The sequence below is a fragment of the Pteronotus mesoamericanus genome, unplaced genomic scaffold (genome assembly GCF_021234165.1).
Source record: "Pteronotus mesoamericanus isolate MK-2021 breed Mesoamerican mustached bat unplaced genomic scaffold, CSHL_Meso_final scaffold_232, whole genome shotgun sequence".
Classification (NCBI taxonomy): domain Eukaryota; kingdom Metazoa; phylum Chordata; class Mammalia; order Chiroptera; family Mormoopidae; genus Pteronotus; species Pteronotus mesoamericanus.
In genome coordinates, this window is record NW_026555311.1 from 27,566,285 (window position 1) to 27,576,947 (window position 10,663).

At 38.1% G+C, this 10,663-nt stretch overlaps 1 pseudogene; it reads left to right on the forward strand.

Moving 5' to 3' along the window:
- The first annotated feature begins 8,912 nt into the window (after positions 1–8,912).
- LOC129085205 (ferritin light chain-like) lies at positions 8,913–9,426 on the forward strand (annotated as a pseudogene).
- Positions 9,427–10,663: the final 1,237 nt, after the last annotated feature.

The following is a 10,663-nucleotide window of genomic DNA, read 5'->3' on the forward strand; positions in this document are numbered from 1 at the left end:
ACCTGGGAGCCTCCAAGCCCAGCACAAGTAGCAGCCATCTGCAGACTGATAGGTAGCTCATGCTACATAGCCCTGGGCAGAAGACAGGTGGTGGATGACCTTGGCCTGCACCACCCAAAATACCCCAGGGCTTGCACACCCAGTGGACAGCTACAGACCACACTGGAGCACCACCACCCTGCCCCTGCACAGCTGATCTGCCACAGAGGGTGGAGGTTGGTGGTCAGTGGTCACAGCCAGTCCTTGCAGGTGACTGGCCTGTGTAAAACCCTCCATTGCCATGACAACAGCAATCAAGGCTCAACTACAAGAGGAAGGTGTACTCAGCCAACAAAAAAGGATGCACCTAGAGTATGCAGCCTTTGTGAAAAGGGAGGCTGTGTCACTGGACCATCCAGGAAACCTACTACATTAGGTCATGCTACCAAGACAGGGAGTCATAGCAGCTCTACCTAATACATAAAAACAAACACAGGGATGCTACCTAAATGAGGAGACAAAGAAACATAGCCTAAATGAAAGAACAGATCACAACTCCAGAAAAAGAACTAAACAAAATGGAGATAAGCAATCTATCAGATGCAGAATTCAAAACACTGGTTATAAAGATGGTCAAGGAACTCAGTGAGTACTTCAATGGCATAAAAAAGATCCAGGCAGAAATAAAGGATACATTAATGGAAATGAAGAACAATTTACAGGGAATCAACAGTAAAGTAGATAAAGCCAAGAATCAAATCAATGAGAACATAAGGAAACAAACAAACAAAAGAACCAAACCCCAACCAGAACAACAAGAAGAAAAAAGAATGAGAATAGTGTAAGCAGCCTTTGGGACAACTTGAGGCATACCAACTTTCACCTTATAGGGGTGCCCGCTGGAGAAAGAGCAAAAAATTGGAAATCTATTTGAAAAAATAATGAAAGGAACTTCCATAAATAGTGAATAAAATAGAGGTGCAAGTCCAGGAAGCACAGAGAGTCCCAAACAAGATGGATGCAAAGAGGCCCATTTTAAGATACATCATAATTGAAATGCTAAATGTTAAAGGTAAAGAGAGAATCCTAAAAGCAGTGAGCGAAAAGCAGTTAATTACCTGGAAGGGAGTTCCCATAAGACTTTTAGCTGATTTCTCAAAAGAAACTGTGAAGGGCTAGAAGAGATTGGCAAGAAATATTCAAAGTCATGAAAAGCAGGGCCCTCCAGCCAAAATTGCTCTACCCAGCAAATTATCATGTAGAATAGAGGGGCAGATAAAAAGCTTTCCAGACAAGAAAAAACTCAAGGAGTTCATCATCACCAAACCATTATTAAATGAAATTTAAAGGGACTTATTTAAGAAAAAGAAGATCAAAACTATGAACAATAAAGTGGCAATAAATACATATATACCAACCACTGAATCTCAAAAACAAACTAAGCAAACAAGAAGAGAGACAGAATCATGGATATGGAAAACGTTTTGATAGTTGCCAGATGGGTGGGTGGTAAGGGGGAATGAAAGAAGAGGTGAGGGGATTAAGAAGTAAAAATAGGTAGTTACAGAATAGCCATGGGCATGGAAAGTACAGTATAGGAAATGGAGTAGCCAAAGAAGTTACATGCATGACTCATGGACATGAACAAAGGTATGGAGATTGCTTGAGGGAGAGGGGCTACTGGGTGGTAGGTCCAAAGAGGGGGAAAATTGGGACAACTGTAACAGCATAATCAATAAAATATAATTAAAAAAAGAAAGGTAAATAAGTTTCCTAAGATGTGAAACTTAATTCTTTGAATGAGCTGCATTCTCTTTTTGCCAAATTTGAAGAAACACATTTTCTTTATTAAAGTATTAATTTTTCAATTTAAAGAAGAAAACATATTATCTCACCTGTTAGTGGAATCTATTCAACAAAATAAACTAACCAACAAAATAAACCACAAGCATGGAAACATGGAGTAGACTGAAAGTGACCAGAGGGGATGGGGAAAGAGGACAATGGTGGAAAGAAGAGGAAGGGACTAGACAAAGAACATGTATGAATGACTCATGGACATGGACGACAGAGTGGGAATTGACTGTGGGAGAGGGGTGGGGTGGGATGGGTGGAGGAGGGCAAATGGGGAAAAATTGAGAGAACTGTAATAGAATAAACATGATTTAAAAATAAAAAGAAAATAAAAAATGGCCTAAAATAGGATATAGAATGTTCATATACAAAAAACAACAACAACATATGATTCCTATTTAAAAGACCCATTTAATTTCTTCTAGTCATTTGATGAGCGTTCACTGGGTATTTTATTATGCACTAAATCCTGTGCTAGGACATAATAGTGAACGGATGAGTAAGTCAGTGATTACAGGGTGGTGAGTGCTGTGAAAAAAGTTCATGCACAGCAGAAACCATAGGAGATGCACACAATTCCAATTCAAAATGAGAAGAGGGAAGGACAGAGTGGCAAGACATGAATAACATTGGAGATGTGCCTTATTCACAGCCTAGATCATAAAGTTAGATTTCACTTCAGAACCTGTATGCTTGCTACTGCTCTGTTTGGATTGTTCTTCTCCCAGAACTTTGCCAACATGATTATCTTCTTATCATACAAATCTCTGCTCAGAGGTCTACTTTTGAAAGAGGGTTTTCTAAAATATCTTCTCCATTTGCTGATCCATTTCCTGAAGATATTTATTAAAATATATGCATGCATGTATTTACTTCTTTTATGCTTTTTACTACGCAAGTGGAATATAAATACTAAGAGGACGGGGACTTGATGGCTCCTTTTCTCTGCTTTATCATTACACCTAGAATAGTGACTGGCACATAGTAGATGCTTGACAAATATTTACAATAGGAATGAATGAATAAATAAATAAAAATGCTTATAAATTGTGCTAAGGAATTTGGGCTTCATCCTAAGGGCAATAAAGAGCCACTTGGGAACTTTAAACAGGGGAGTGATGTATTCAGTTCTGCATGTTAGAAGGGTCACTGTTATTCTTGCATGGCAAATGGATTGGAAATAGGGAGACTGGCAATCCACAGAACAAATAACAATGGCCTGAATATGGACGGTGCCAGTGGACTTAAAGAATTGATGCATCCTAGAAATATAGGATCTATTCAAAAACTTGAATAGAGTAAGTGACATGATGACTTAGTAACCAACTGGCTGTGGATTGTGAGGAAGATGACATTGATGTCTTGGTAAATGTTTAACAAACTTCTCTCCAGGAAAAACAAACAAATCCCTACTTGTATCATTTTCCAATTTCTGTGGCGCAAATACTCCCACCATAGTTGATTTTTAAAATTTTTTATTTTTTTCCCAACATTTGAGATATAATTGATATTTAACACAAGTTTAAGGTAATACAATGTTTTGATTTGGTACATTTCTATATAGCAAAATGATTACCATTATGGCATTAGCTTATACTCTATCTCATCAGATAATTCTCATTTCTTTTTTTTTTGTGATGAAAACACTTAAGATCTACTTTCATAACAATTTTCAAGTATATAGTATACTGTTATTAGTTAAAATCACCTTACTGTACATTAGATCCCCAGAACTTGTTAATCTTATAACTGGAAGCTTGTACCCTTTGACCAATAAGTATCTCCCCATTTCTCCCACACCCTTTTTTCCAGTAACACCAAACACCTCTATTTATCTGAGTTTGGCTTTTTTAGATAACACACATTAGTGATGTGATTCAATACAATATTTGTCTTCTGTCTTATTTCACTTAGCATAATGCCCTTAGGGTTCCTCCAAGTTGTCATAAATGGCAGGATTTTCTTTTTTCTCATGGTTAAATAACATTTCATTTTACATATCTTTATTCATTCATCCATTGATGAAAACTTGGATTTTTTCCATATCTTAGCTGCTATGAATACTGGTACAGTTAAAATGCGGGGGTCTTTGAGATCCTGGTTTCATTTCTTTTGGATCTCACCCAGAAATGGGATCTCTGAATCATATGGTAAATCTATATTTAATTTTTTTGAGGAAACTTCTTATTGTTTTCCATAGTAGCTGCACCAATTTCATTCCCACCAACAGTCCACAGGGGTACCCCTTTTCTCCACACCCTTTCCAAAACATATCTCTTATATTTTTGATGATAACCAGTATGACCAATTTCAAGCTACCAATATGACATCATAGAATGAGGAATTAGAGGAAGATACGCACAATAGACTTTTGCAAGCTAATAGGAACTGGTTCCAGCTCATCACTGAAAGGGAGAAGTGTATGATACATGAAGGTTTTCTGGTCTGAACAGAAGTGTGGCTGATAATGCCATTGGCTGAGAGGGTGACACCACTTTGAGGAGCAAATTTGAAAGGGATGATGATAAACTTAAAACATGTCATATCTAAGTTATAATGTTCCATGGGGTTTGGATAGATGAACTTTGAGCTTAGGAGGAAGTTCTAGCATAGATTTTGGAGTCATTGGGATATAGGTGATGTTTGAAGCCATGGAAGTGGATAAGACTCCCTGAGGAGCAAGAAGAGTATGTAAAGAAAATAACATTGTAGATTTCATTGCCCCAAAGAACTGCCAGCTAGGTTACATTTTTTGTGCTTCTAAGGTTCCTTTTCTGCATTTTAGGCTTTGAGGATTATTTACAAGAGAAACAGGTTTCGGGACTGCAGGCCCAGCCTCCCAAGCTAAAGTTGTGTCTGCTCTAATTTTGGATTAAAAAAAAGTAGTAGTTACTGCAAAGACAAAACTGGTATTCTCTTTCTTGTTTTCAGATTGAAGGGTATCAAGATCAGATAAAAAATATCAGAGCTTTTAAAGCTTTACTATGTCTTGAAGAGACAAGCTGTTTATATAGAGTAGGTGGGAAAATCATATGAGAAAATAGAATGATCCACACTCAGTATAAAAAGCGCTCTAACCAAGAGCATAACAACAGCCTGGCTCAGCAAGAACAGCATGGAGCCAAGACAAATATCATCATTCTCCTGCCTTCTCTTCCAAGTGTAGGAGGAATTGGGGAAAAAAGATGAATATAGGCAAAAAGGAAAATTCTGTATTTATTGACCCAGAAATAGTTATGGCACCAGGAAAAAGTAAGATTAAACTTCTATTGGTTCAAAATTCCATATCCCCTTCCACATTACCCTTTGACTTTCTTTCCATTACATTGCCCCTCAGGTATTTTTGATGCCTGGCTAAGGGGAAGTTGAATTGAGAAATATTTTCATTTGAATTTAGTGAGATATATGTTGAGGTTTAGGGTAACTTACATGTATAGTTAAGTTATTTCTAGCAGTGCTGGGATAGATAAGGCTTCCAGGGATTCTCTTGAAACCTACAGCTTGCATATACTTTGTGATGGAAAGGTGCAAGACCAGAGATCATATTTCCTCATGAACATGTCCTACAGCCATGACTCTGGAGATACGTGGGTAGTGGAGGAGGGGATATGCAGAGCCAGATGCCAGCAGATGGAAATTCTTCTTATCATCAGTCATGTACAAGTCTGGGTGGGAAAGTTGGTTCTCATCAATGCCTAATCAAGGTGGAAGCTCTCCTGGCAGAAATGTATTCAGAAATATAGTGCTTACAATATAAACCCACTATCATGAGAATTGTGAAAGAGTAGTTTTCTCAGAATTCTTGTGTTATGCAGATGTAAACTGTAGAAGAGATACAAATAGTAAGTATCTCTATGTGTGAAGTAGCATGATTTATGCACCCTTGTTGAGTGGACTATGTCTTGGCATGGGTTGTACATTTGTTCTGGCAAAGTCTGTTGGTTCCAGATTGAATGGCACACAAAATTGCCACCAGTAAAATTAGCTTGATACTTTCTAAATATAGTCTCAATAAAATAAGTAGTTTTTAAAAATAGAGACCCAGCAGATTTTATTAGTGTGATTCTTAGTTATTTATATTTTGGGTAACTCTGTATGTGTTGATTTATAAACTGGCCCCCATACGTGGAGGGTGAGGGAGGCCAAAGAAAGAGGTAGCTACTTTAGATTGGTAGGTAGCAATTTTAATAAGCCAGGGAACTTAAATATGAGGCTTATTGTAGGTGATTGCAAGATGAGTAGATTTCCATACCTGCTTGCAAGAATCATAAAAGTTTATGTAGTGGCCTTATCTAAGTCACATGTACCATCCAGGTGGTCTTAACAACACATTGCTCTCTCAAGACTGTGTTCTTGAAAATGGCTCCCACTGTGGGAATGGTGGGCAGAGTGTGCGTTCAAAGGACAGGGGAGGCGGTGATGAACCTCTATTGCCTGGGTCCAGATCGAATATCAACCAGTGGTAACATTCCCCGATGACCTTCTTTAACAACATGTTACCTTTTTCCCCATTATATTAACCAGCTGTTTATCATTAGTACATAGACAATACTAAATTTAAAAATATCAGTATGTAGCTACTTTACTGAACCCTCATACTGATGTATCATTTTTTTCAATTGATTTTCTTAGGTTTTGTAAGAATTCACACTATTGTTATTTGTGAATAGCAATAATTTTGTTTCCCAACCTGACTTTCAAATAGTTATAGTACTTATTTCTCTTTCATTCACAACTCAATTATTTGTGGTAACAAGAGGTAACATTTTTAAAAAAGATATCCTCCATTTATTTTCAGAGAAAGGAGAAGGGAGGGAGAAAGAGAAGGAAACATCAATCAGCTGCCTCTCACATGATCCGAACGTGGGATCTGCCTGGCTCACAACCCGGGTATGTGTCCTGACAAGGGATTGAACCAGCAACTCTTCACTTCACAGGCCAGTGCTCAATCCACTGGCCACACCTGCCAGCACCAAGGGATAACATTTATATGGCTAAGTAAAACAGATAATTAAAATCTAAAACTCATTCTAATCTAATACTTAAAGATCTTCTACCAAAATCTTTTATAACAAATAAATAAATAAGTAATTTTTTTGTCTATTTTACCTCAACTGTTTTTCTCAGCCTAGGATAGTTTTTTTTCTTTCTTGTCTTTTCTTTCTTTCTTTCTTTCTTTTTTTTTTTTTGTAGATTTGGACAGAAGTGGTAGAGAGTTGTGATCAAATTCATTTGGAGATAAACAGAATGGGCAGTGCAATAACATTGTGCTTCTCTCTTTCTTATAACCTATATATTTTCCTTGTTGTGTTAGAGTTATTCATGATAATAAAATAATAGTATTATTTTATTACTAGACTATAAGGCTTTCAAAAACTGGATCCATATTATGTTTGTCTTGTATCTCTTGCTATGCCTATTGAAGTGTTTGGCATAAATGTAATGGGTTTATTGAATGTAACCACTTCTATTTGCCATGTTTTCCTTTTCTGACCCATGACATTTTTGGTATTCTTACTGCTTTAGAAAAAATCTTTGGGAGTATAGGGGAGGTTGAAGAGGGTATGAGGGGATGAATAGTGATATACTGAGACTTGGGATGGTAAACAAACAATACAGTGTACAGATGATGTCTTGTAAAATTGTGCACCTGAGACTCGTATAATTTTGTTAACCAATAAATTCAATAAAAAGGAAAAAAAGCTATCCTGTAACTTCATGCCCCTGAGCTTCATTTCAGTCTTTGAATTTGAAAGCTTCCATTTACAAACTGTTCTTATAGGCACAGTAAACTTTTATTAAGTATTAAAAAAATCTTTCAATTTAAGAATACTGATTTTTTTTAGTAATCAGGATATTTTTCAGCTATGAATAAGTCTGGTCTATACTAAGTAAGTCCAGTATACACTGAAACTTTCATTCCACATCCAATTTAAAGCTTGCTCAGTTTTCTAGCCCAAGCCTGACTAGAAAGGGAGACTGGCATATTATTTCATGGTTCCCCTGGTCCTCTCACATTTCCATCTCTGATTTCAGGGCTGCTGCTCCAGCTTCCAGGTTTGAATGGGGGAGGAGGGAAGACAGACAAAAGGAGCAGAGGTACTATAAGGGTCTGGAGGTATAATTTTGCCATGGTGTCCTGGAATGCCAGACACCAGTATACTGGTCTCTCAAGAGGAGTGTGCTTTGTGGACCCTTTGGAACCCTGTTATGAGGATATGTCCTTTCCTGTGATAGGACAATAGGAAACATGTTCTTCAGGAATACTTCTTTTGACCTTCCCTTCAATTTCTGTTCGCAGGTTCAACTCCTGCAAGAGCCTCTTACTCCTGGGATCTGCTCACTTCAAGAGAAGTTGTGTATAACCCAGCTTCCTTCAATTCCATCCAATCATCCTTTGCTAGGTAAAATCCTGAGTGTAGTTTGCCCAATTGCTGCTTTCCTTTTGTTCTTTGCCATAGTTAACATATGCAGATTGTTTTCTGCTTTCATATTCACCAGATAAGAAGCAGATATCAGTCTTTAAATTCAAAATTCCTCAAACATGCCGGTTTCTCTTGATCCTGCAGCAGAGCTAGGGTTAAAAATTTTGTAACCTGGTAAACATCTATCTGAGTGAAAGTAGGTTGTTTTAGTGATAGGGGTTGAGAATGCTGGGTGATAGCAGCATTTACCTTTTGTAAAGCTGTCCTTGATGTGATTATTTCCTGTTTTTAGATTATGGGGGTATTTATTGCCTATTGTTTTTAGCTTTGGAGCTTCAGCTATAATTCTATGACTCCAGAGATTAACATATTTAATGTTCTCTTATGTCCAACATTCACTCAATCAATATTTGCTGTTTAATTATTAGTTGATTGTGAGTCAAAAGGTAAAATCTCACAGTGCCCTCAATGCTGCCTGGGATCTGTCTCTTGCTTCAACAGGGTTTGGACAGAAGAGACCCAAGGACTCTCCTTCCAGCCTCCAACCACACTCCAACCTCTTTCCAGGCACCACCTACAGAACCACCTCAGCCATCTTCAACCTCTGAGACCAGCCAACATCATTTTTTGACCTTAACTCATTGTTGAGCAACCATGAGCTCCAAAATTCATCAGGATTATTCCACCGCGGTGGAGGCTGCCATCAACTGCCTGGCCAACCTGCATCTCTGGACCTGCTACACCTACTTCTATGTCAACTGTGGCCATGTGGCTCTTCAGAGTGTGGGCAATTTCTTCCTAGAGTTGGCTGAGAAGAAGTGCAAGGTACCAAGCATCTCCTAAAGCTGCAAAGCCAGTGCAATGGCCACGTTCTCTTCCAGTACGCGCTGAAACCTTCCCAAGGTGGATAGGGTAAAACTCAGGATGCCACGGAAGCCTCCATGGCTGTAGAGAAGAATCTGAACCAGGCTCTTTGGATCTGCAGGCCCTGGGTTCTACTCCCACAGACTCTCATCTCTGAGTCTTCCAGGAGAACCACTTTCTGGATGAGTAGGTGAAACTCATCCAGAAGATGGGCAACCACCTGACTAACATCTGCAGGCTCGCTGCTCCCCAGGCTGGGCTCAGTGAGTGTCTCTTCAAAAGGCTCATCTTCAAGCACAACTAGAAGATTTTGGAGCCCAGAGGCCTTTGAGGGGCCCCTCTGCATTTCCCTGGTATCTGGCTTCTGCCTGAGCCTCTCTGAAATCAGTAGGCATCCTTTAAACCTCCCTGGAGTCCTCTCCCATGCATTGGACCAAATGGAAAAATAAAGCTTTTTGCAGAAAAAAAATGTAAAATCTGTTTGAAGACAAATTATGTCAATATCTAAATGAAAACTAAAGTTATGCTATGGAATTTGATTTTCTTGAGTGATACATCTAGAGAATTTAGCACATCTCAGTTTTATTCAAATGGAAAATCTTAAGTTGTTCCTTAAGGAATTTCAGTTCTGTATTGAGAGTATTAAAAGGTAAACAGAAGCATATTAATTTTTTTCAAGAGTTTATTTGAGCATACATCAATTCAAGTCAGGCAGCACCAAACCCAAGGAAGTTAGGACACTCCATTGACAGGAGCACAGGGAAGCTAACTAAGCAAGGAACTGATTTGATTGGCTATAGCTTAAGGAGGCGCCTTTTTTTGAGAAAGCCTAGCTGGCTGCTTGTCATTGCTTGTGCTTAAGTTTTATTTTCTCAAATAGGAGTGCATTGACTCTGGCTTAGGTTTTGCTTTGCTTACATAGGTTACCACTGCATTAGAGCCACCCCTGTATAATTGCTTCTTTGTTTAATTACTTTTGCAAGAATCTCTGTACATGTGAAAATAAGTAGAGAACAAAACACCAAGAGTCTCACAGCTTGCACAAGCTCAGTGAGTTGCTACCACATTACTGCCTCAACAAAATTTGATTCAAGTGCTTGCTTTAGCAAAATATTAAATCATTACACATCTTAGACTTGTATCAGTTCTAAAATATAGTTAAAACCACAAATATCCAATTAACTAATGTTAAAGTGAATTTTTTTGTGGGTCAACTTTTTATTAACTTTGTATCAGAAAGTCATGAAAAACATTTGATCTGAATTTGTAATTTCTCTGTAGAAGATAGTGAGTACACTATTTGTTACAATATAGTTTGCAGTGGTAGAATAATAGATATATATTTTTAAATTTTTAAATCATGTTAATTCTGTTACAGTTGTCTCAATTTTTCCCACTTTACCCCCTTCCACACAACTTACCCTCAACCACTGCTCCCACAGTCAATTCCCACTCTGTCGTCCATGTCCATGGGTCATTCATACATGTTCTTTGTCTAGTCCTTTTCCCTTCTTTCTACCATTGTTCTGTTTCTGTATCCC